Source organism: Aythya ferina (assembly GCF_964211825.1).
Source record: "Aythya ferina genome assembly, chromosome: 15".
NCBI lineage: Eukaryota > Metazoa > Chordata > Aves > Anseriformes > Anatidae > Aythya > Aythya ferina.
Window position 1 is genome coordinate 17,130,124 of NC_140314.1, and position 23,021 is coordinate 17,153,144.

General features: G+C 41.6%; 1 long non-coding RNA gene across 1 annotated transcript; it reads left to right on the top strand.

Moving 5' to 3' along the window:
* The first annotated feature begins 15,107 nt into the window (after window positions 1-15,107).
* LOC311445149 lies at window positions 15,108-18,897 on the top strand. Its single transcript, XR_014698240.1, has 3 exons — window positions 15,108-15,523; window positions 15,670-15,754; window positions 18,238-18,897. It is a non-coding gene; the product is annotated as an uncharacterized lncRNA (long non-coding RNA).
* Window positions 18,898-23,021: the final 4,124 nt, after the last annotated feature.

Consider the following 23,021-nt stretch of genomic DNA (forward strand, 5'->3'; position numbering starts at 1 on the left):
ACACCACATTGTTTCTGAGCTTGCTTTCAGATGCACTGAAACCAGCAGCACTGAGAGAAGTGTGAACCTCTGTCACCCACTTTAACTTGGTGTTAAGGGCAGAGCTTGATGTATTTAAATGGGACATGCCCAAAAGATCTAACTACCCTGATTAGACATTTCCTTATATATCTCCATTTCCATACTATCCATACTGTTGTATTGTAGGTTAAGAGGTAATAAAGTGAGCCTGCTCAGTACAGCTTATTCTCTTAACCTTTTAGGCATTTGCCTTTAGGCAAAATGGCTATAAAGATGACTCATTTTATAATGATAGTAATGCCTGTGTTATGTGTCACTCAAGGATGCTGGGTGTATTAGTTTCTCCATGGCAGCATAGATAAGTCATTATGCCAAGAACAAAATAGAGTTTGAGATGTCTTCAGATTGTTTTCATCTCTATACCTAGGTTAGGGGTGGCCAGTCAGTACACAAGCAGTATTCTGAGCTGAATTTCAAGCTGTTCTGCAGATAATGTACAATTTAGATTCCATCCAGCTAGGATGGATGATAGAAAATTTTAATTTTTGTCTTCTAACACGGATTGCTGTCAGTATTAGCCATGAGGATGTGCATATGTCTACTGGCTAGGATGAAAAGCTGTGTTTTTGGGAAGTTAAAGTAATTAAGCTTAAGAGCATACTAAAATTGAGTAAGAGTGGAGCCTCTCCCTCTCATGAGTTGCTCTGAATATTCCAGACAAATTCTTTGAAATATATCTCTGTAAGAGAAATAAACTTTTATACTTTAAAGAAGTCCTAATTTCTCTAAAGCAATTTTTTTTTTTCCTTTCCTCCCTAAGCTGGCTACTTTGGAATTGTTTATTTAAAATGTTGTTAGTTTCTTCTTCTGGAGCAGTTAATGTTGGTTTACTTGGACTCTGCCTGCTCTTCAGTGGAAGCTCCTTTGTTGATATTAATCAAGTCAAATAAAGATCTGCGTTAGTTTTATGAATTCAAATGCTAAGCAGTTAACTATACAAAAATGTGGTTTGGATTGACTACATTTCAGTATAGACATCCTTCTTGGTAATTAGCTGAGTAAAAAGAGAAAAAAGGAAGGACTGAAGTTGTTGGTAGAAGCATTGTGAAAGGGCAGCATGCTTTCTGGTGGTGTTTGTTTTTTTTTAATTTCTTTATACAAATGAGAGATTTGCATAGCGTGGGTGTGGGCCTGTTTGTATGCGCAAACTCCACAATTGGCAGAGGAATCTTAGGTCCCCAACAATAATGCTGGTGATAATTGCAGAGGTAGTAGGCTGCCTTTCAGATAGGAGAACTACCACAGTAAAAACTGAACTGGATATTTTAAAGGAGAACCATATGATGGTAGCTTGGCTTCCACTTACTGGATTGCAGAGGTTTCAGTGGTGGCTGGAGGAACATGTACCTTGAATTTCACAGCCAGTTGCTAATTTTACTTTCATCTGGTTCCCGTGATACCTGACAGATCCTTTCAGAAGTAAGCCAGAACAGACTGCATTCCTCTACCCCCTCTCCATTGCCTCCATTACCACCCCAGCAGCTCTCTCCTTTGCTCTTGAAGCTACGTTCTCCGTTTCTCCATTTCCCCATTCTTGTTATTTTCAGATCCCAGGCTGACAAATGGAGAGTGGTAAAATGGCACAGGAAAATCAGCTGTAGCACTGAACTCTGCTGTAGTTTTTGGAGCTGAAGTTAGTGCTCACACACGCAGTTGGAGTCCTTCATGTAATGTCAGAAGGGGATGCTGGAGAGGTCATAAGTTTTGGGGGATATTTATTTGTGAAATGGGGGTGTTGAGGGTAGCAAACAAAACATCCATTCATAATCCAAAAAGGCCTGCAGTGTCTTTGTCACTATTTTAATGCTATTACTATCCTCTGCTCTTACAGTTTTCAGTTCTTAACAGTCATTTTCTGTCACTTCCATGTGCTTTCAATGACTAGTTAGTCTGTGTCCTGCATGGTTTACAAGATTACAGATTTGCATTTACTGCTGCAGATTAACAGAGTTGATGCCCTTTCTGGTGCTCTCATGATTCCATCTATTAAAACCACACACAAATAACTTCTGCTAAAGTAATTCAAAGGCTGCGGCATCACTGTCTGATATATTTCATTCACAGGCACAACCAACATGAGGAGATTTTTATGGTTGGGGTGAGGTGGAGCAAATGACTCAAATGTTCCCCCACGTTTGGTTTTCAGTCCACAGAAACAGATGAAAATTCATTCTTAATATTGTCAGATGGACCCAAATCTCATTTTTATTTCTTTGGACTGTTGAGTCTATCTACGTTCAAATTAAATTGAAAAAAAAAAAAAGTGGGCTGGCTTTTTAAATGAGTGAAGGCAGATACAGTGCTGTTAGAGAATCCAGAAGTAGCACACAGGAAGCTGAAAAATCAAAAGGTGATTGCATTGTAAATCAGCTTCTCATCCAGATCTACGTGGACAATCCTATTTATTTCACAATGCACTGAGACGTTTTCAGATAACTTGGTTGGATTGTTAATCCTTGAAATCATCAAGCCTCAATCTGAATAAATCAGCATTAAAACTCAGCTACAAAAAGTTATTTTTGTGGGTTTTCCTACTGCTATGATATGTAGGCCTCTATATTCCTACTGTGATTGCTATTTTAATAACTGATCTTTTTACAGTCACAATCTAACCTCAAGATCATAAACTACCCAACCTCTTATGGTGAAAAAATATTAAGGACCCTGGGTTCTGCAGTAGCAAATAATTCATATATACAACAAATAGGAACTAGTGAATGCACATCTCATTCTGCTACACAGATAGATCCTGTATGGATTTTAATGCTGTCTTTTGGCCTTGGATAATTATAGAACTTATGTCTGCAAAAATGTAGGCAACAATTAGGTAATATTAATTTTATTTTCTCAATTTTCAATGTATTTACTGAGAAATTGGCTAGATTTCTGTTCTTCTCTCTTCACTTCCTGAAAAATAATAGGTCTTGATAAGTGGCTCAACAGTCTACTTCAGAACAGAAATATTAATTCCACATTTGCCAAGAAACAGAAAAAAATAAAAGCCAAAACCACTGCCATAATTAACAGTGTTTTGTTTTATTTTATTTCAGACATCATCCTTCTCCAGAATTATTGCAAACCCTGGCCAATTTTACTTGTGAAGTCGACAAGCTGTGCACAGAATAAATTAGCTTCATCATATTCCAAACACTGCAGAATTTCTAGGAATCTGGAAAATAAGTTGGCTATTTCTGACACAAGATAAAAGTACTTTACATGTAGAACTCTTGGCATCTGTAACTAAAGTGATAAATCAGAAACTTAATCCAAAGATATTAATGATGCCTTCTCTAAGTTTAGAAATATTTATATTAGGTAGATACAGACCTCACCACAAATGCTTGTGGATTAATTAAGAAGAAATATTATGTTAGGTAAAATTAGCGTATCATAGCATGCAGTCCTTGATGTCCCCTCTCAGTAAATTAGGCAATTGAGAATACGAAAGTGGGAAGAGTGCTCATCTTAGAGGATTTCCTCCAGGAGCACTATAGACATCTCGCTGAATTGCTGTTGGGAGGTTTGACGTCTGTGGTGACTCACTTTGTAAGGGCAACTTAATCCTCCAATTCTGTGAGGACTCCTGTTATCAGCTGTCTTAAACAGGAAAGAAATTCTGTGCTGTATTTCAATTGCAAATCCATTTCAGTTCATAATAACATCAAAATACTGGCAAATTTTCGGATAATGAGTCTAGATGAAGCATTAGGATTAGTCACATAAATTGAATTGAGCTTGCCAAGACAACCTTCAAAAACTTGACCATATTAGTAGTGACATGTGATGATCTCAAACTCCAAGTCATTCTAATACAACTGTACTCACAGAAAACCCTTCTGGTAAGGTAGCTGGAGCTATTCTTATCCACAAACAGTTTAGATTTGTTCCTCTGTTTAGTTTTTTACTCTAGCTGTCCTGTTCTGACTGTCTCATACCTCGACTCTGAGCATGGCCTGAGTAACCTCTCAGTTTCTGCAATGGTACCAAAATTATGGTCCATGATGTTCTGGTTTTACTTCTAAACAGAATTATCTGTATGCTCCTGATATTACAGCCCCACTCAACGTAAATTACTGCAGCCTTCAAGTGACTGCTCTTTCAGGAAATACCTATGCTGAAGTTCTGTAATTGGATTTCTCTAATCACCACTTTCAAAATGCAGATTAGCTGTTGGGTGATAATTTCTAATTTAAAAAAAATGAAAAGGCAAATATAATTCTTCAAACATCAAGTAATGGGGCTTTTTCCCTTGAGATTTTTTATGGGCAAACAGATGCAATTAAGCACCTAGTGACAATAATACAAAGAAATCCCAATAAACTGATGAATGTGAATTTAAATCCCATGCTCTTTCAAATGATTTCCCATATAAGTTGGTGAACATCCTCTCTCCCTGAGTCTATGGGGAAAGGTTAGAATACTAACAGGGAATATGGATTTTCCATTCAGTCAGTGAAAGCTTTGTCCCTTTCTGGTGCTCATACCATGCCACGACTTCAACACAACAGAGGTGGAGGACTTACAGGTAAGATCCTACACACCCTAACAGCTTTTCCTGTCTTTGGAGGCCTGCCAGAGACCCAGAATGTCTGGCTACATTAAAAATGCTTATGTATCCTCCCAGTGGGTACTTGCTTTGCTCAGGAGGAAATATTGAATTAGGTTAGATTTCTTTGCTATAGGCTTGTCAGGAGCTTCATCAGAGCCCTTCAGAGGATTACGAGTTATAGTAGTATGTGACAATGTAGTATGTATGTAGCCCAGTAACAATAGTACAAAGTCTGTGATCTTAGATTGTTTCTCTTTTTTTTTTTTTTTTTTCCTTCATCCAAAAAGATTAAGACCTTGTTCTGTAGTGTGTGCTGGTTCTTTAATAGGAATGGGATGCAAGTGCCATGGCTTCACATTAGCCTTTACTTTAGCATCCAAAGTGCTGCTGGTGGCACTGTGGCAATCACTGTTGCTAGCAAAATGGAAAGTAGACTTGCACCTAGAACAGACCACTGGGGTCCAAACCACCTTCCTGCTAAAAATAGATTATTTTTTTAAGAGACAGAAACATAGACATGTGATGCTCACGTCTGGATACATTTGTGTTACACGTTTTGAATTAGCTGAAAGGGTACCACTTAGCTCCCTTCATTTTCCTGTCTTCACCCTGACTTTTTATTCCTCTCACATTTTCTCCTTACTTTCTTACTGTCCCATTTTCCCATGCACAACCATTGAACTGTTGCGCTGCATTGCTGAGAAGCCCAAGATCAAGGTTGTGCATGTGCCAGGGATGTGATGCTATGGGATAATGGCATGGAAGGATCCCAGGTGACACCACTGGATAAAGCATCTCACCTGGTTTAAGCTTCTTGCTTGCTCATGGATCATACTAAAAATAGCTCACCCCTGATCAGTCTGCAATAAATAGCTTGTATCCCAGCAGTGTGTTACATAGTGTTCTGCACTTTTCCTTCTCTGTTTCTGTATGAAACTCAAAAAAAAAAAAAAAAAAAAAAAAAAAGTTAATTTAGTACACACACACAAAATAATGCATTTACTATTTACTTTCAGTGGCTGTGTTTACCATCAAAGTTGATAGTGTTTCCTGAAATTGGTTTCTGATCCCCCTGAAAGGCTGTGGGTTTTGTTTTGTTTTGTTTTTCTCCTCTCTTTCTCTTTTCTTAAAGGTTAATTTCAGGGAAACTGAACAATACACATGAAACTCTAAAATATCAACTTTGCAGATAAACTGTGGTACCAAGAGTGTAACTTGTGACCTGTCTCCAGTTCCCTGAATTCCAGTGAATTCCCAGTTTCCACTAATGGGTGGCAGGCAGATCAAAGTGTGGTTATTTTCTGCTAATCTTGTGCCAACATGTGGTTGTGGTGGTGGTAGACAGGTAGGAAGACAGTGATTTGGAGGGGACAGAAATAATAACACTGCCTTAAGACCAGGGAGATAACCCCATTGATTTCTACAGCACTACACTCGTTCAGCTGGGTCAGATCACAATGAATCCTCTTCATGTGACAGACCTGCTGCCTAAAATACCAAGAATTGTAAATCCTGCACATTTTTGGCCAGTAGATAGTCTCCTGTGATTCATTGAGCATCTTTCCTCTGCTCTGCATGAGCTCTCAAGTGTGTACTTGAAAGGGAGGGCTAGAGCTGACTGTTTTTAAAAAATGAGCCACAAGAAGAACGTTGTGCAGCACATACACACAAAAAAAATGCTGGGGTGTAAAAAAATAAAAACACGAGCATAAAAAAGCTACCAGCATGGATGGCTAATGTAGTTACTTCTTTGTAGCAACAACCCCCACGCTGCTGTACTGAACTGGATGCTTCTGCTGGCTGTTGGGAACCAGCCTGATGAGACTTCCCTCTCTGAACTTCACTCCCTCCCTAACCAAGAGTGTAGCTGGCAGCTTCCCAGCAGTCCTGTGGCTGGTTTTAATTTGCATAAACTTTTCTGTAGACTAGTATAAACAGAGAGAAGCAGATCCAACTGACATGTTTTCTTGTCTTTGTATCACCTCCCAGCCCCCTTTTTCAGGGCTTAGACTTGTGCAGGAAGCAGCAGGTTTGGGAGATGCAGGTCATAGGGTTTGGGCTCTGGTGTTGTCCTTGTCTGGGCGTGCTCTGCCAAGAAGCCCTCCATGAACACAGATGAGTCCTTCACACTGGGATTCAGCAGCCATTCACTTCTGAAACTGGGATTTTGGTGCAGTCATGAGGCTCAGGAATATCACTGTTCCTGAGAGTAATTAATTAGCAGTTTGTACTTGCACACCACAGCCAGCCTCCTGTTCTATACCAGGCACACATGCTGCACTGATGCTATGTGGTTTACAAAGCCTAGAACCGAAAAATTGGGCAATATCAGATTTACATGCACACGCAACCTGAAAACTGCCCACTCATGCATCTGTATGCCGAGTGACGCAGGGGTGCTGGTGGAATGTGTGATCTTAACTCTTTCACAAAACTAGGACAGAATTTGCAGGAAAAGACAGGGAAGGCCCTTTCTAACTTTCGAGGGCTAAAATTTGCAAATAATTACCATTTTAAAAAATACATATATATATATTTTCTATAGAGGTCTATACTTTACAAAGAAGACATTAATAAAAAGAAGCTTTGCTAGAGTTCCAGCATAGCTTTTTTTGATATGAACTTGTTGTTTTAATTACTTTAACTGTCAGAAAAAGACAGTGTGTTGTGTGGTAGAGCAGCATACTCTGTCTCCAGGTGCTGGACGTGCCACTGTAGGTACCAATGCTGGTAAGGCATACTATGGTAGCATGCTGGTTTCTAGGAGTCCAGCAATGCAAAATACTCATACGGGCTAGGTATGAGAAAGAAATCAGAGTGGTTGGAAAAAAGTACTACCTTGTACTGGGGTGTAGAAGGACAGAAGGGGCAGTATTTCCCATCCAAAGTGAAAACATAGAAGGCTCACATAAATTCAATGCTGCACATGTGTGACCTTCTGGAAAGTGTCTCTGCAAATGCATCCCCAACATCTACTGTGATAAAAATCATCTACTGAGCTGAGTCGAATGGCATAGTTGAAGTGGAGCTGTAAATAAAGTGGTAGGCGGTTTCCTGCTAAAACTCCCCTACATGTCCAAGAACCCACTGTGACTCAGCCGCTGTAGTCACTGGGAACTTGGTGCAGACACCCTTTCTAGTTGCGTATTTTTACTTCTCCTTTTGCACCATATCAAGAGGGGCTCCATTCATCCCTGGAGGAACTGAATTGACAATATGACCCAATATTTGTTAATGTCTTAAGGTAATGATCTTACAGGAGAACAACTAGACTGCTTGGACTTCTTATGAAACTGTTTCACTGTCAGTGACCCATGCCTGTAAAACAGTCTAAGTGCTCGGATCTTTGTTAGATTTTTCACATGAAAGTTTTCAGGACTTACATTAATGTACGTTAACTGGACTCTTACCTGCATCTGTCGTTGGCCTGAAGATGGAATTTTCTTTGTTTTCATTTCATGTGCAAGGAGACTGAAGAATGGTTGGTTTTTATTTTAAAATGTGTGTGTGTGAATATGCTGGATGGATAGGAGATGATTAAGGGCTTGGTTATGATATGTTTTCTAATGTACCTACTGTTCCTTCAAGGAATTAGCCTCTTTGGAAATATTAGCTGAGCTGGAAGAAGCTATGCCCTTGGCAAAATAACAGTAGTAGCAATGTCTGGTAGTTTTTAGGTCAGCAGCATCTAGAGTCTCACTTGCCCTAGAACATTTGTTTGAAGCTGTGCCAGATATCATCTCCTTACTCCTCCGGGTTCATAGTTTCGGTACCTGCTCTGTTATTTAAGCTAACACTTTCCCATATCCATTTTGAACCTGCACAGATAGTTGCCTCTCTATGCAAAAAGTTCTGTACCCATAAGGCTTTAAACTTGGCATTGGCAATTAATAAAGCAGATTTGGGAGATTTTCAGTTCCTATGAACTGAGCTAGAATGGGCTGTTCTGCTCTTTGCCCCTCCTCATCCCATGCAGTATTTGTTCCGTCTCTTCTTTCATCTCTCATTTCTAGCCTGTCTCCTTGTCCTCCAGTTCACATTTTTTCTCATAATTCTTTTATTTATTTATTTATTTATTATTATTATTACTTCCTATATGTTAGTGTCAGCTAATTCTTTGTTGGCTTGTTCCATGATACTCCTGGAACTTTGTCGCCATCTGACCTTTCCCTGTGTGAACAAATCCTAGTGTCCCGGGTTTCAAATTTACTCTGCTCTGCTTTTCTCTGCCTGCTGCTTTTTAGTTGCTTCCTGTAATTCTGTTTAATACCTCTTTTACTTTCAAGCTGCTCTCTGTCTTTTGCTTTCTCTGTCTTCAATAAAGTATACTTCAGACAGTTGTTTTTTTTTGTTTGTTTGTTTTTGTTTGTTTTTGTTTTTTTTTTCTTCTGAGAATTAAGTCTACCTTCTCCTCCAGTTTTCAGTTTAGCTTCTGAAGCTTATCTGTGGTTCCCTCTTAGTGAACTTCCTTTCTGGGAAGTTCAGCCTCCTTATATTTTGACTCAGGTCATTAACATCAAAGTGGATTCTTTCTTTCTTGCAAATTCCCATAAATACCCACCTTTCTCCTCTTTTCTCTTCCTCAGTCCTCTCCACCAGTGCACACAGCAGTGCTATGCAGTTCATTCTGTTTTATGAAAGCTACCACAGAGTTGCTGTTCCCCTTACAAATCCTCTTTCTGCTGCTCTTGCAGCTGTGACCAGTGGAGGGTTTGCTCTGTTCTGAAATGCTCCTGTGTGAAAAGCAGGAGTCAGGGGTCTCACACAGTGCGCATGAGGAGGGGATACCCAAGGAGCTGGTGCCAGGAAAGGGCAGAGGCCAAAGGGAACAGGGCAGTGTGGGGAGGGATGAAGCAGGGGGACCTGGTGGTGGGGTGCTAGCCACAAGGCAGGGATGGTGCTGGGAGCACCTGAAGGTTTGGAGAAGGCAACTTTGTGAAGTGAGGGTGAGGCTCTCCTGACAGGCAGAAAGGGCAGGTCAGGGAGGGGATGCCCTGGTGTGGAAGGCACTTTGTTGCTGTGAGGAGAAAGGCAGCTCTACAGAGAAGGTAAAGTCTTTGAGATGGGTTTGGAGAAGTGGGGTGAAGGATACAGAAGACACTGGGTCCAAGGAATGGTGGAACTGAGAGCAGTGGGTGGAAGTGCTGCAGATGTGGTATGGGTGAGGGAGCTTAAAGGCAGGGGGCCCAGGATCACCATCTCACAGAGCTGGTGCTCTTAGCCAGGGCTTAGTTTTTGGGCCTGAGGACGCACAATGTCCTGCTGCATCCCCTTCCTCCCAGTGAACTTGCAGAACTCTCATAGCCCAACATTTTCTTCTGTCAGAAATACGGTGGTATATACTGCCAGTCCTCTTTAATATCTTCATCGATGATCTGGACGAGGGCATTGAGTGCACCCTCAGTAAGTTCGCAGATGACACCAAGTTAGGTGCGTGTGTCGATCTGCTTGAGGGTAGGAAAGCTCTGCAGGAGGATCTGGATAGGCTGGACCGATGGGCTGAGGTCAACTGCATGAAGTTTAACAAGGCCAAGTGCCGGGTCCTGCACCTGGGGCGCAATAACCCCAAGCAGAGCTACAGGCTGGGAGAGGAATGGTTGGAAAGCTGCCAGGCAGAGAAGGACCTGGGAGTGATGGTGGACAGTCGGCTGAATATGAGCCAGCAGTGTGCTCAGGTGGCCAAGAAGGCCAACGGCATCCTGGCTTGTATTAGGAACAGCGTGACCAGCAGGGCTAGGGAGGTGATCGTCCCCCTGTACTCAGCTCTGGTGAGGCCGCACCTCGAGTACTGTGTTCAGTTTTGGGCCCCTCGCTACAAGAAGGACATCGAGGTGCTTGAGCGGGTGCAGAGAAGGGCGACGAAGCTGGTGAGGGGCCTGGAGAACAAGTCCTACGAGGAGCGGCTGAGGGAGCTGGGCTTGTTCAGCCTGGAGAAGAGGAGGCTCAGGGGTGACCTTATTGCTCTTTACAGATACCTTAAAGGAGGCTGTAGAGAGGTGGGGGTTGGCCTGTTCTCCCACGTGCCTGGTGACAGGACGAGGGGGAATGGGCTTAAGTTGAGCCAGGGGAGTTTTAGGTTAGATGTTAGGAAGAACTTCTTTACAGAAAGGGTTGTGAGGCATTGGAACAGGCTGCCCAGGGAAGTGGTGGAGTCACCATCCCTGGAAGTCTTCAAAAGACGCTTAGATGTACAGCTTAGGGATATGGTTTAGTGGAGGGCTGTTAGCGTTAGGTTGGAGGTTGGACTCGATGACCTTGAGGTCTCTTCCAACCTAGAAAATTCTGTGATTCTGTGATTCTGTGATACATATCGTACATTCACTTCCGAACAGAAATTTTAGCAGACAACCCGATATCCACACTACACTAAAAGAAAACTTCATTTCACCAAGTGACTAGAATTCTCCTCCTCTTCTTCCCCCACACACTACTTTTTTAAGTATACTAATACTTGAGGAAAATTTCTGGGCCACGTGGGTGGCAGCCCACGTGGGTGCTGGCCCACGTGGGTGCCAGCCCCGGTACCCTGCCAATGCTGCTGAGATCCTGCCTTCTGAGAAGAGCTCACCAGAGCAAGTGGCGGGGTGAGTAGGCAGAGCCTGGGCTGCTCAGAGCACCGCACCCATCAGCGTCCCTGCAAGGTGCCTGCTGCCGCACCAGTACAGGACAGCCCGTGTTCACATCAGGCAGGGACATCACTGCACCCTTGTTGGCCATGGTGAGTCATCTGAGCCTCCTGCTAAATCTGGCGTGAATTTCACTTTAAGTTACTAGTGCATCATTATTGTCAATATTTCCTTCACCAGAAGCTGGAGCCACAAAGTTGACAATAATTACGTTTGCCAGAGTCTGTCATTAAAATTGGAGATGGTTCTCAGTGGAGAAAATCAGATTTTGAGCACTACTGAGCACTGTTATCCAAGTGCTCATGCACAGTTATCGCTCTATTCATCGGAAATAATAAAGTGAATAAGATTCCCAGGTATTCAAGCATGCACCTCCCTGCACTTTTCTTCTGGGTATATGGAAATCAAACTAGCAAACAGGTTTGAGGGCAATTAATCATGAAAAAGAGGAATTACATCAGAAGACTAGCCAGCCCATTTTAATTTTTTTGTTTGTTTGTTTGTCTTGTTTGGTATATGTATTGAAGTAGTTTGCAGGGACAGGTTTAACTTGGACTCATATTTTCAAAGGAATTAGGAGAAAACCCTTTTTCTCTTGTGCACTATGCGTGTCAGGTATAACTGAAAGGGCTTTCTGGTGAAATAGAAAAGCCACACTGAGAAGAAAGGGAAACAAAGATAGCAAGAAAGACACTCAATTTGAATTGTGTCTGTTTATATTTGTGTCTCTTGTTCATAGGAAGTTCTGTTTTTATCTTTAATACTATGCAAGTTCCTATAACAGCCAGTTTAATTATAGTATTGCTCAATTTCCAAAGAAATCACTTGTGTTTGTATTTAAAAAACTTGCTGCCAAGCCCCCTCTGCTGGATGGAAAAATCATATCTCCATCCCTGCATGCAGAAGACATCTAGTAAAAGCATTACAGATTATGACTGAAAAAGATTACAGACGCTAAGTTCATAAGATCATTAATATCTTTCTGTAATCTATCATTATATGATGAGTTAATCTGATTCAGAGAACAATTGGGATGACCACTGCAAATGTGTTCAAATCCCTCCATCTGTATGAGCATTCGGTCAGTCTGTTGAAAATTCATCCTGTCACCTTATTATCTTATTTAAGATATTTTTGTCAATTTTGTCAGTGATCTCACTGCATGCAATTAGAGTGTACTTGCATAGTGTGTCTATACAGGAAATAATCAAAATCTGACTCCAAGAAGCACACATGCTTTTCCTGGGCAATTCAACATTTGAAGCCCAGCATTGCTTGTCTGTAAAGTGTAACAAGGGAAGTTTGCTAAGTGATAAACAGTACCAAGTGCTGTTTAAATCATGCTTTTCATTCACGTATGACAAAACCTTTTGCAGGGACCAGCTTCACATTTATAGATTGGGAAGCAAGCCTAGCAAGGGAAGACACATTTAGTTGCTTGGACACTAAATGAGAATTAAAAAAACACAGATTTAAACACAGCTCTGAAACAGACTGCCTGGTAACCTTTCACTAATTAACCAGGCTAAAAGCCAAGAAAGGAGCATGCCATAACACTGAGCATAAAATTGTGAAGCTCCTGAGATAATGTGTTGGAGCAGTATTGTGGACTGCTGCACTGAACGGTGAGAGTTGAACTCCTCTACCAGCAGGTCCAAAGCAGCCAGCATGCTGTGCAAGCAGTCAGTAAGGTATTATTGCCCACAAAGGTATGCCTGAAACTTTTTCAGTTTATGCACGTTAATCATAGTTTTCGAGAGTTAAGTTCTTCAAAATGAAGTCTTTGAAGAATGGCAGTCTTTGAAAAAATCAAGCAAGTTGAGAGAATGTTGCTGGGGCAGATTATTACTACTTAGACCTCTTTAGTATATGGAAAACTGAGATTTCTGTCCTTGCTTAGCATAATGGCAGGCAAAATGTCAGTTTTCTGGAAAGTGTCTTAACTTTCAAAGCAGAGTTCGCATCAAAAGGGAAGAAGGAATATTTGTTAGCCAAGAGAAACTTGGAGCTTAACAGGTAGACTGCTCACCTATGAGTGGGAAACACTGGATATTGGTGTCTCTTCTGAGTGCTGTTACATATTGTACATTAAGCAGTTATTAGGTAAAGTACATAAGTGGTATTTGAAACTGAGCCAGGAGTCAGTGCCTCACCTCTCTCAAATCAATGCCCCAACCTGCAGGCTTGAAGGAAAGTCCCATTCTTTCCCTGTGTAGCTCAAGGACTTTCAAATGCCTTTTTTTGGGCCCTAATGCAAGTTCACAGGATAACCAGATTATGTTTCCTTCTATAGGCTTATGGCAAGGTCCAGATTTTTTTTTTCAAAGCACCATATTTCATTCAGTTTGCAAAAATAGTGACAATTGTCCCATAAAGATCAAACTGTAGCAAAACTACGGGAAAGAAAAACATACTGAATTAATATCTTATGTTGAAAATGCTTTATAGGTAATTGTATTTAAGGTGAAAATGTGAACTACAGTTTCCTGGAATATAGTGCAAGTACAGATTGTATCCTGGTGAGGTTAAATGAGTATTCAGTCTTTGCTATAACAGCCAATAAATGCTAAAATTGACAACAGGTCAGAGCAAGAAAGAAGTCTATCTCTAAGCTCTAGGGAAGTTAGCAAATCAAGCCTGTGTTTAGGATTTATGTCTGATCTCTTCACAGAACCAAGGCAGAGGCTTAAATAGAAGCAGTCCCAGTTTTTGTGTTTGCAACGTTGTGCAACCATGCAACATTTCCTGTCTGTTGAAATATGCAGCTGCCTTGCCTCCCAGGTTTAAGTCATCTGTCACTTGATAATTGCAGCAGAGGGAAAAGAGTTCCTTTTCCTTCTTAATGAGACCGCTTTATCGCAGGGTCTGTGAGCTCTGAGGGAAGAAAAGAGAAAGAAAAAAAAAAGGGGGGGGGGGGGGGGGGGGGGGAAGCAGGAAGTACTTCAGTCCCAAGCAGTGCATGATCAGCGTCTGCTCTGCAATCAGGGGAGCTCTCCTTCCTCCTGAGGCATCTGGCCAAGCTTAGACAAAGCTCAGAGCTTTCTAGGTCTGCATTTGCAATCCAGATGCCTCATCCCACCTTCACCTTGTGCTTTTATGATCAGAGCTAACCTGCTTCCACAGAAGCCAAACTGGCAATTCAAGCTGTAGCACTTGGTAAAAGCTGGGAACAGGGGGCAGCAGCTTTCTCCTGCCTGAGCTAGGTGGACAACCGGGCTGCTCCAGGATGTGACCTGCCACCTGCCACAGGACTGTTTTGCAGAGCCTGATCATTTCTCACCTTCTGCAATGCACAGTCTGCTTAATTAGAGCTGCAACAAGAAGGTATGACTTCCAAGATATTAGGTTGAAGTGCTGTATAATCGAGACATTTATAGATAATACAACAGTGTGAATGCAATCCAGCAAATGGAAGCTATGATGGAAACTGATCCTTCAGTTTTCCCTGCAAGAGAGAGGGCTACTAGGAAAGATTAAAGCAGCTCTGCTAAAGCCTGTCTGTTACTTTATACTGATTAAGCAACAAAGCAACAATGCACCCTTTCCTTTTCATGTACCAGGAATTTCACATGGTTTAATGCAAGATTACAGGCCATAAAATGCACAATTACATACCATAAACTCTATAGTTCAAGATAAGTTAAACTGCAGCTTGCAAAACATGCAAACCCCTTTGAATTCAAAAACAGAATCTTAAACTTCCACCACAGTTTAGGAGTAAGAACTATGCAACACTGCCTCTTTCATGACTTTGCAAGCGGTCTTTACAAATGTTATCAGCTGGTAATGCTCCACAGCTGTGTGATGAAGACCACTCCACACAGGTGGAGTGAGCACAGTTGTTTTAAAGCTGAGAAATGCAGCCTTCAGAAGGAAACACATCAATCTATTTCACAGATTTCAGGATGAATGAAGAAGATTCTCTAATTGCTTTCAGTTCTGTTTCCTTTGGTGGAATTTCTGTTTTCCCCAGATAATGTGTCCAGATGGAATCCAGGGTAGTACAATGACCTTTATAAGAAACAGAAGGGAAAGTAGCCAAATGTGCTGCTACTTGAATGCTCACTCCTCTGACTTTAGGGACTTTCTTAATAACAAGTGTCCCTACCAGACTTGATTTTGCAAGTCACTTGCAACTCTCAGTCAGGCTGATACCACAGATGGGTTAAAGTATGTAGCATCTCTCGGCACTGCTTAGCTGTCAGAACAGGTCCCAAGGCAGAAGAATCAATCAGTAGATTGATACCAAGCAATGCTGGTTCTGCAGGTAACATTTACTGTAATTAACTGGGCTAGCCAAAGTGTTTTTTTGTTATTGTTGTTTGTTTTGTTTGGTTTGTTTTTTTTCTTCTATCCATAAATTACTATATATGTTGAATCTAACCTGTATGACTGAATGCTTAATTTTACCAGGAAAGGTGCAGCAGTGGAACTTGGGAGTGATTGGAGCCAGCCTACTGGCATTTATGTCTGCCCTGAACTATGAATTCCTTTATCGGTAAGGTTAACCATAGTTAACCATTCTGGCTGGAGGGAAAAGAAAAAAAAAAAAAAGATGATTATTTTTGCCATTGCCCAGATGTTCACCTAGTTATTTGCTTCGGACAAGGAAAGTGTAAGAGGGATTGGCTCAAATGGCAGGGAGCATGAAGGCCATTCTGACTGCACTCCCTCTTCCTTACTCCCACTGGTGACTGCTGGGGCCCAGCTGGGGCCCTCATGGCTTGGTGTGGACCAAAACCCCTGAGTTCCCAGCCAAGTAAGAATCAGAGGTCTCCAAATGCAAATAAACCAGTGGTCTCTGTCAAACAATAGGTTCAACTAGAAGATCACAATTCTCCCTCTGCCTTAAAATCTGTGTAAACAATGAAAATGAAAATATCTAACCCACATCTGTTAAGATTGTTTGCTAGTAATCGCTGTACTGTGTTTTAAAAGAATTTAGGTAAAGCATAGTCGAAGTACAGAGATCTGTGGGTAAGAGAAAGAAACTGCTTTGCACCTTTCACTTTCACCCTGTGCATTTCTTGTAAATGAGGCTGTAACCGGCAATGAGGCCTGAGTACTCTGATGAGCTTCACCTTGCAAATCCAAGGTCACGTGCTCTCCTTTTCCATTCTAAAGTGTCTATTGTCTGAAATTCATACTGGCTGAAATTGTAGCAGAGCCACAGAGCTTCAGATGTTCCTGGACAATATTTGTAATTATTTGAATATAAGTGTTTGATGCTTGGAACATCAAAACTCCAAAGGTGCAAGCAAAAACATGCACACATTTTCATGCCTGCTCTGCACAGTCACTTTATTCTATGTGACATTTCCATGGAACTTAGACATCATCTATGCCAAGCTGATATCTCCTAGTTGGCTCTTAAAGTACTGCCAATTTCTGTTTTGAATTAATGAGCACTGCTGGCTTTTGCAATGGAGTTCTCTACTGCAAGTCTGGTTTTATGGCCTCTTCAGGTTGTGAAAATAAGGCATGCTGGTTTTGTCTTTATCATCTATTGCTGCTTTTCATGACAGGCTTGCTTAGTTATTGGTTTCAATATATTTGAATCCCTGAAGAATTACTTTCTGTTTTTTGATTATCTTTGAATTTCAAGTCCCAGTTTTGTTATTTAGTTTGCTATATGAAGAGGTGCCTTTAGAAACAACCACTGTGTTACAATACTGCGTACATTTTAACCACCTGGCAAAACCATCAAACATTTTTGAATACCATTCATTATTAATTTTTGACATTTATTGAGATAAATCAACGTTTATATTGTTGCCTCATTGCAGTCTTCATCACAACCAGCAGAAAGGTCAGCTCGCCTGTGCATAAGTGATTTTATCATTTTCCCTTGAAGTGGGTCCTCTTAATTTCTGTTTATGTTCCTCTGGTTCATTTTGTTTTCCTACTTAGTTCATAACATGGGTTATAGAGTCTCACTGGCATGAGCTGATGAAAATCTTCTAAAACCAGCAAATATATCTACCTTAAGTGAAACTGAGTGCCATCCCCCAAATTCCTGTCTCTGAATAATGTATGAGATGAGGTATTTATGGATAAGTTGTCAGCAATGGTTGTGCAAGATTTCAAATGCCAACAATAAAAGTCTGACCTTCATTCCCTCAAACTCATATCTGAACCTGTATATTCTGGACCTAGTGGAAAAAGATGGGTCTTAATTAGAGAGTTTCAGTATAGTGTTTAATGTCAGGTGCTGTGCAGAATACAAACTTGAAACTTTGAACAAAAATGACTTAAATCAGGAGGTGGAGGCAGTTTGTGACATTTTAATGTCAAATTATATTTTAAAATGTGACATTTTCACATGAGTTGCAGAGGTTTTCTAAGCTGAACTAATGGGATGTCTCCCAGTTGGCTTACGAGATCTCATGTGTTTTGATTTTTCAATAAATTAAAGAAGCCTTAGAATGTGAAAACATATTTCAGCAACTACACACTGTATGTTATCATTTAGAAAGAAATCTGTGAGTTTATTTACCATTTTGTATCTTCTCTCAGACATATTAAGAGATAAATAGGCTTTGTATAGCCTGTACCTAGCACATTTCTTCCCATACGAGGCCATTTCTGCTATTCCTGCCAGTATCACTGCCAGCGCCAGGGGAGTCAGGAGAGCAGTCCCTCATGAACAGTTTCCAAAGAGGACTCCAGAGCTGCTCATACCAGTATCCAGGGCAGGGTCCTTTTTGTCTGGCATCCCCGAGCAATCACACAGGCAAAGCTTTAGTCACAGCTCCATAGAAAATCAGTGCAGACATTCTACATGGAGATGCTCTGACCTCAGAACAAAATGTGGTTAGCTAAGGACAGTCACCCCATTTTGTGACTTAGATGTTTCTCCATGATCTATGGGTCACTTAAAAAATTAGTTTCACTCACTACTTCAAGATGGGAATACAAGTACAAAACACTGGCTAAAGCACAGAGACTAGTGAGTATTAACTTTTTTCTACAACTTTTCAGTGACGAGGAACCAGATAATACACCAGCTGACTGGTCTGCTTGGCAGGTACCGAACCTGGTGTCTGCTTTATGTGTCTCCTGAAGACTCTGCAAAAATCTTCCCTGATGCAGCAACAGACACGTGTGCTTCCTCTGTTCAGGCTTCTTATTCAGGCTCTATGGAGGCTCGCTTCAAACTTTCCTCTTCAAAGAGCTTGACATTCATCTTAAACTTCCAAAACATTTTTTCCTGAATTAATGCAGGTATGTGCTGAATGTGAGATGGTTTTAAAGTCCCTGAGTCATTATAATAAGACTCTGACCTGCTTTTAATCTCGTTCTAACATTGTAACAATTTAAATTAGCCTGAGTGGTGATGTAGCTGAAAAGTTTTATGTTTAAGCAAAGTAAGGCTTGTAGCAGTAGAGATTGTCTTTGATTGGACCTGAGAAAGCCCTGGCCTGCTTGAAAATTCAACAATTTTTCAAGGTCTTACTTTTCCCTAGAGGCTCAAGGAAGTTATTTCATGACCTTTTGAACAAACCTTGAATCTTGTAGAACCATGCCAAGGTGTGCTCCATGTTGAATGTAACTTCTCATCCTCACTGGCCTTTATGTATTTTTCTAGTATCTGACATAGCAGATTTTAAGATTTTGAAAATAAAATGTCATTCTTCTTGTTGTTTTTCTTTAGGAAAATGATTCTGTTCTCACTCTTAGTGGATAAGCTGGATGCTGGTGATGCTCATGGGAGAATATTTATAGCATGCCAGCAGCAGCTGTCCAGGGAGGATGCTGCAATCTGTATTCCCCTGCACTGCTGACAGGGGCTCTCCAGTCTTGTTAAACTGCTCCTAAACATCCAGCTCTTTTATGAAGCAAAGTGAAGTCAAAAAAGTGGAACCTCTAAAGTCTCCTAGCTACTGGCTTCACTTCAGTCAGTACTGAGATCTAATGCTTTGGATGCCATTCATATTTCCTGTTTTAAAGATTTATTTTTATTTTTTATTATTTTTTTATGTTGATGCAGAAGTTTGTGTAAGCCCATCTGGAAGCCAGCTTCACAGACCATTTCCAGGGCAGCAAGCAGTACTTGTAAATACAGTGATTTATTCCTTTTTTTCTTCTTTCACCATGTCATAGTACGTGGATTTATTTCAGTTACTCACCAGGCATATTTGTAGCATAGAAAGGAATAAACAGGTGACACCCACTTCTGCAGAACACAACTGGAGCTCTCTAAGCATTTCCTCTAAGTATTCTTTGTAAATGAAATGAGTCAGCTAAGCTGGAGAGCATTGCGCTGCTTTCATCGCCCATAGACTACCAGTGGTAGGGATGCGTGCTGAGTGACAGGAACTGGGTAAGTTTGCGTGGCACTGAGAGCAAAGGAATCATTTCTCGTGTTAAGGCTGGCTGCACAAGCTGAGGTTTTCACCCTCCCTGCGGAGGTGCCTGAGACAAATGCTGTTTTTCCCTCTGCCATACATAGGGTGCAGCTGTCAGCTCCTTCACAGCTGTGGTATTCTGACCAAAACCCTCTACTGACTCTGCTAAGCATACACCCACATGCAGTGCATAGCACCTGTGCTAGGATCTCTCAGAAAAAAAAGAACACAAAGGGTGCCTTACTAAGGCTTTACTTGACAGCATTCACCAGATAAGTTAGTTCATTTTTACCTTGGGGTGACTGCCATGCAGTTTTGGCAGGACATCACCACAGGATAGCCCAGACCCTCGTTGCTATCAGCAGTGTTTTGATGACATCTGTTGCTCATGATGTCTCGGTTCAAGTCACCTCTAAAGCGTCACTTACATGTATCCACAGCAACCTGCTAAATTTGCTGGGCCCCAGCTGTAGTTTTCCTGTTTCAGCATTGTCTGGTTCCCAGCCCTGTGAAACTGCTGGTGAAACAACTCAGCATCCACCTGCCAGACAGGTCAGTACCAAAGCGTGCAGCAGAACTTTGAGCTAGGGATGCAAATATGTCTGATTTTCAACCCATTACTTCCAACCCATTAGCCTGCTAATTTAAAATCATTAATTATGTCAGCATGTCCACATTGCACCTTTTATATGGTACAAAACAAAGAACAGGAAACTACTGAATTTTATATAGTCTCGTGATTGCCTTTTGTAGTTCTGTGTGCAATATAAGAAAACAAGCATAAACTATGGTGGATCTCTCAAAGGTGAAACTTGACAGTTCCTTGTGTGTGCTGAAAGCAGCGTTAAAGTTTGTCTGAAGTTTCTTTAGGGATTTCTCAGTACTACGAAAGAGAAACTGAAGAAACTTTTCTCTAGACAGTCATTGGACTGGGACAGAGCTTTTCTTTAAAATTCTTTTGGGTAGGGTGAAGGACTGTAAAATAGCAGATTTATTTATTTATTTATTTATTTTGCAAAGAAGAATTTCCTTATTGTGTAATAGCAGCCTTTCACTAAAATTAGAGGCAGAAAGCAGAGGATTGCTTCCATTTAAGTCACAGTGTCAGTGAGAGAGTGACAACGTACGAACTGGACATAACATTTTGAGTTGCTGCTTCTTAGGAAATCTCTTCAGGCGACACTCGGGTCAAATTCTTTTCCAAGTTTCCTGAGACTAAACAAACCAGTGCCAGCCTAACAGAGGGAGACCTGGCTCCATTACGGGCTATCTTATCAGTGTACTGTCTGACCTTTTCTTACCCACGCTGTAACTGCACCTCTCACATGCATGTCAGCGTGAGGAGTAACGTCCTTGAAAGGAGTAATGTCCTGCTCTAAAGAAAAGCACTTGTTGCAGCTGCAGACAGAAGACTGACTCAATTTTATTCCCCACAAACCAAAACTGGCTCATTCAGCAGCATACTCTCAGCATGTGCACTCAAACTTAATCCAGTGTAATTTACAGCCTGCCAGCCACCAGCTCACTGCCTTTCCCATCCTAAGACTGTGCTGAGCTTCCTCTGCTGCCACGAACCTGGGTGCAACAGCTGTGGGACCACCTCCAAACACCACTGTCTGCTGAGGCATCAGACGTGCTTCCTGCAGCCCAGATTGTGTCTCCGTGCTGAGCCAGCTCTTTGATAAGAACTTTGCAGATAGTTCAGAATAGCTTTGCTTTTTGCTGAAAGGAAAGGATTTTCTGGTTTTGGAAAACAAACCATTACTTGGTGGAGATCACCAGTACTCCATCCCTCTTCTCATAAGTTTCTCCAAGGAAAGTCTTTTAAAAGTGACCTTTTAGTCTCTCCTGCAGATTACTTTCTTGTAGGGGTCTTGCCTTCATCTGTAGATTTAATGGTTTAATAAGTATTAGACCCTCCTACTATACAGTAACAAATAGGAATACAATACTTTTATCAATATTTGGCACAATTTATTTATTTTTTAATGTGAAACTAAATATTGATGCTGTCAAGAGATTGTAGCTTAGGGACATACATGTAAATTACAAATATTCTTCAGTGAGCCTAGCTCAAATTTTGCATTCATATACAGTAACCATCTAATGTCTTTCTATTCCTGTAACCCATATGATTTGGTTGCCAGATTACATGATTCTGTACTGAAATGGGTGTACTTGGATGTCAGTGTTTTTATTTTTATTACCAATATTATCTTTTATTCTTACTGTAAATGGTAACAAAACATTAACTGCTTCCTTACTCTAAAAAAAAGGAATAAAGTCCCATTTACAGAATGTCTCTAAACGGAAAATGTCTCCGGAGAAAAGATATTCTGAATAAGCAATTCATGGATGAGTAGGCAAAAAAATGTCTTTCAATGTATTTTGCTACTTGAAACTGGATTTTTTAAAATAGAGTACTGGCTCTTTTAATGGAGAACAAAACGTGCTTTGGAGAGTGATTGGAGAGAAGTCAGTTCTCTATGTATTTTTACACATTTTGCATTTTTGTAGGTAACAGAAAGCTTGTGAACCTGAGGAAACAGTCCCCACAATTTTCCTGATTCTTTTACTTTTGTTTGTCCCATTCTCCTGTTTTTCCATTGGCCTATTTCTTGGTATATTTTCCAAATAAAGTGCCAACCTACCCACCTGAAACAGACCACAGCATTTCAGGGATTTCAAAGTGAAGTGAAGCAAATTAGCCTATCTGGAATATAAACAGACTGAAAAGTAATGCTGAAAGGCTCCCAGCTTACGGCTGCATGTGCTTTCTGTGCATAGAGCTTGAGATTTCCACAGGTGTGTGTGTGTATACACACATATCTGTATGTATACATATATGTATATGTGTGTATATATGTGTTACCCTGAGAGCCTTCCTGAGCAAACCAGCGTGTTTTTCTCACGAAGCAGAGGACGCTGACTGCACAGTTACCATTAACCTTCTCTTTTCCGGCTCAGTGGTTACCAAACACCCCGGGGACCGGCACCCGGGCCGGCTCCAGGCTGCCCACAACAGCCGGGCTGGGGCCAGGACGAATCCACCCGGTGCGGCTTCATCCCGCGGAGGGTGCCGCCCCCGGGGATGCACTTTGTGCTCCGGTCAAAGCACGGGCTGGGGTCTTACACTCTGTCTTTACACCACAGGGGAGCAGGTGAGGGAGCTAGTGAACTGAGGCGGAGCGAGAACCGGCTCCTACTGACCGGCGGCCACCAGCGGGGCGAGCCGGGCCGGCTGCTATAGGGAACGCCTTCCCCGCACACAACTCCACAGCCCCGCTCCGCGGCAGGCGGAGCGTGGCCGGGCACCGCCTTTTTCCCCCCCTCGGCTTGACCCAGGGCTGCCAGCGCGGCCCCGGCCGCCGAGCGGCGCCAGGCGGCAGAGGCGGGGCTGCGGCGCCGCTTCGTTTC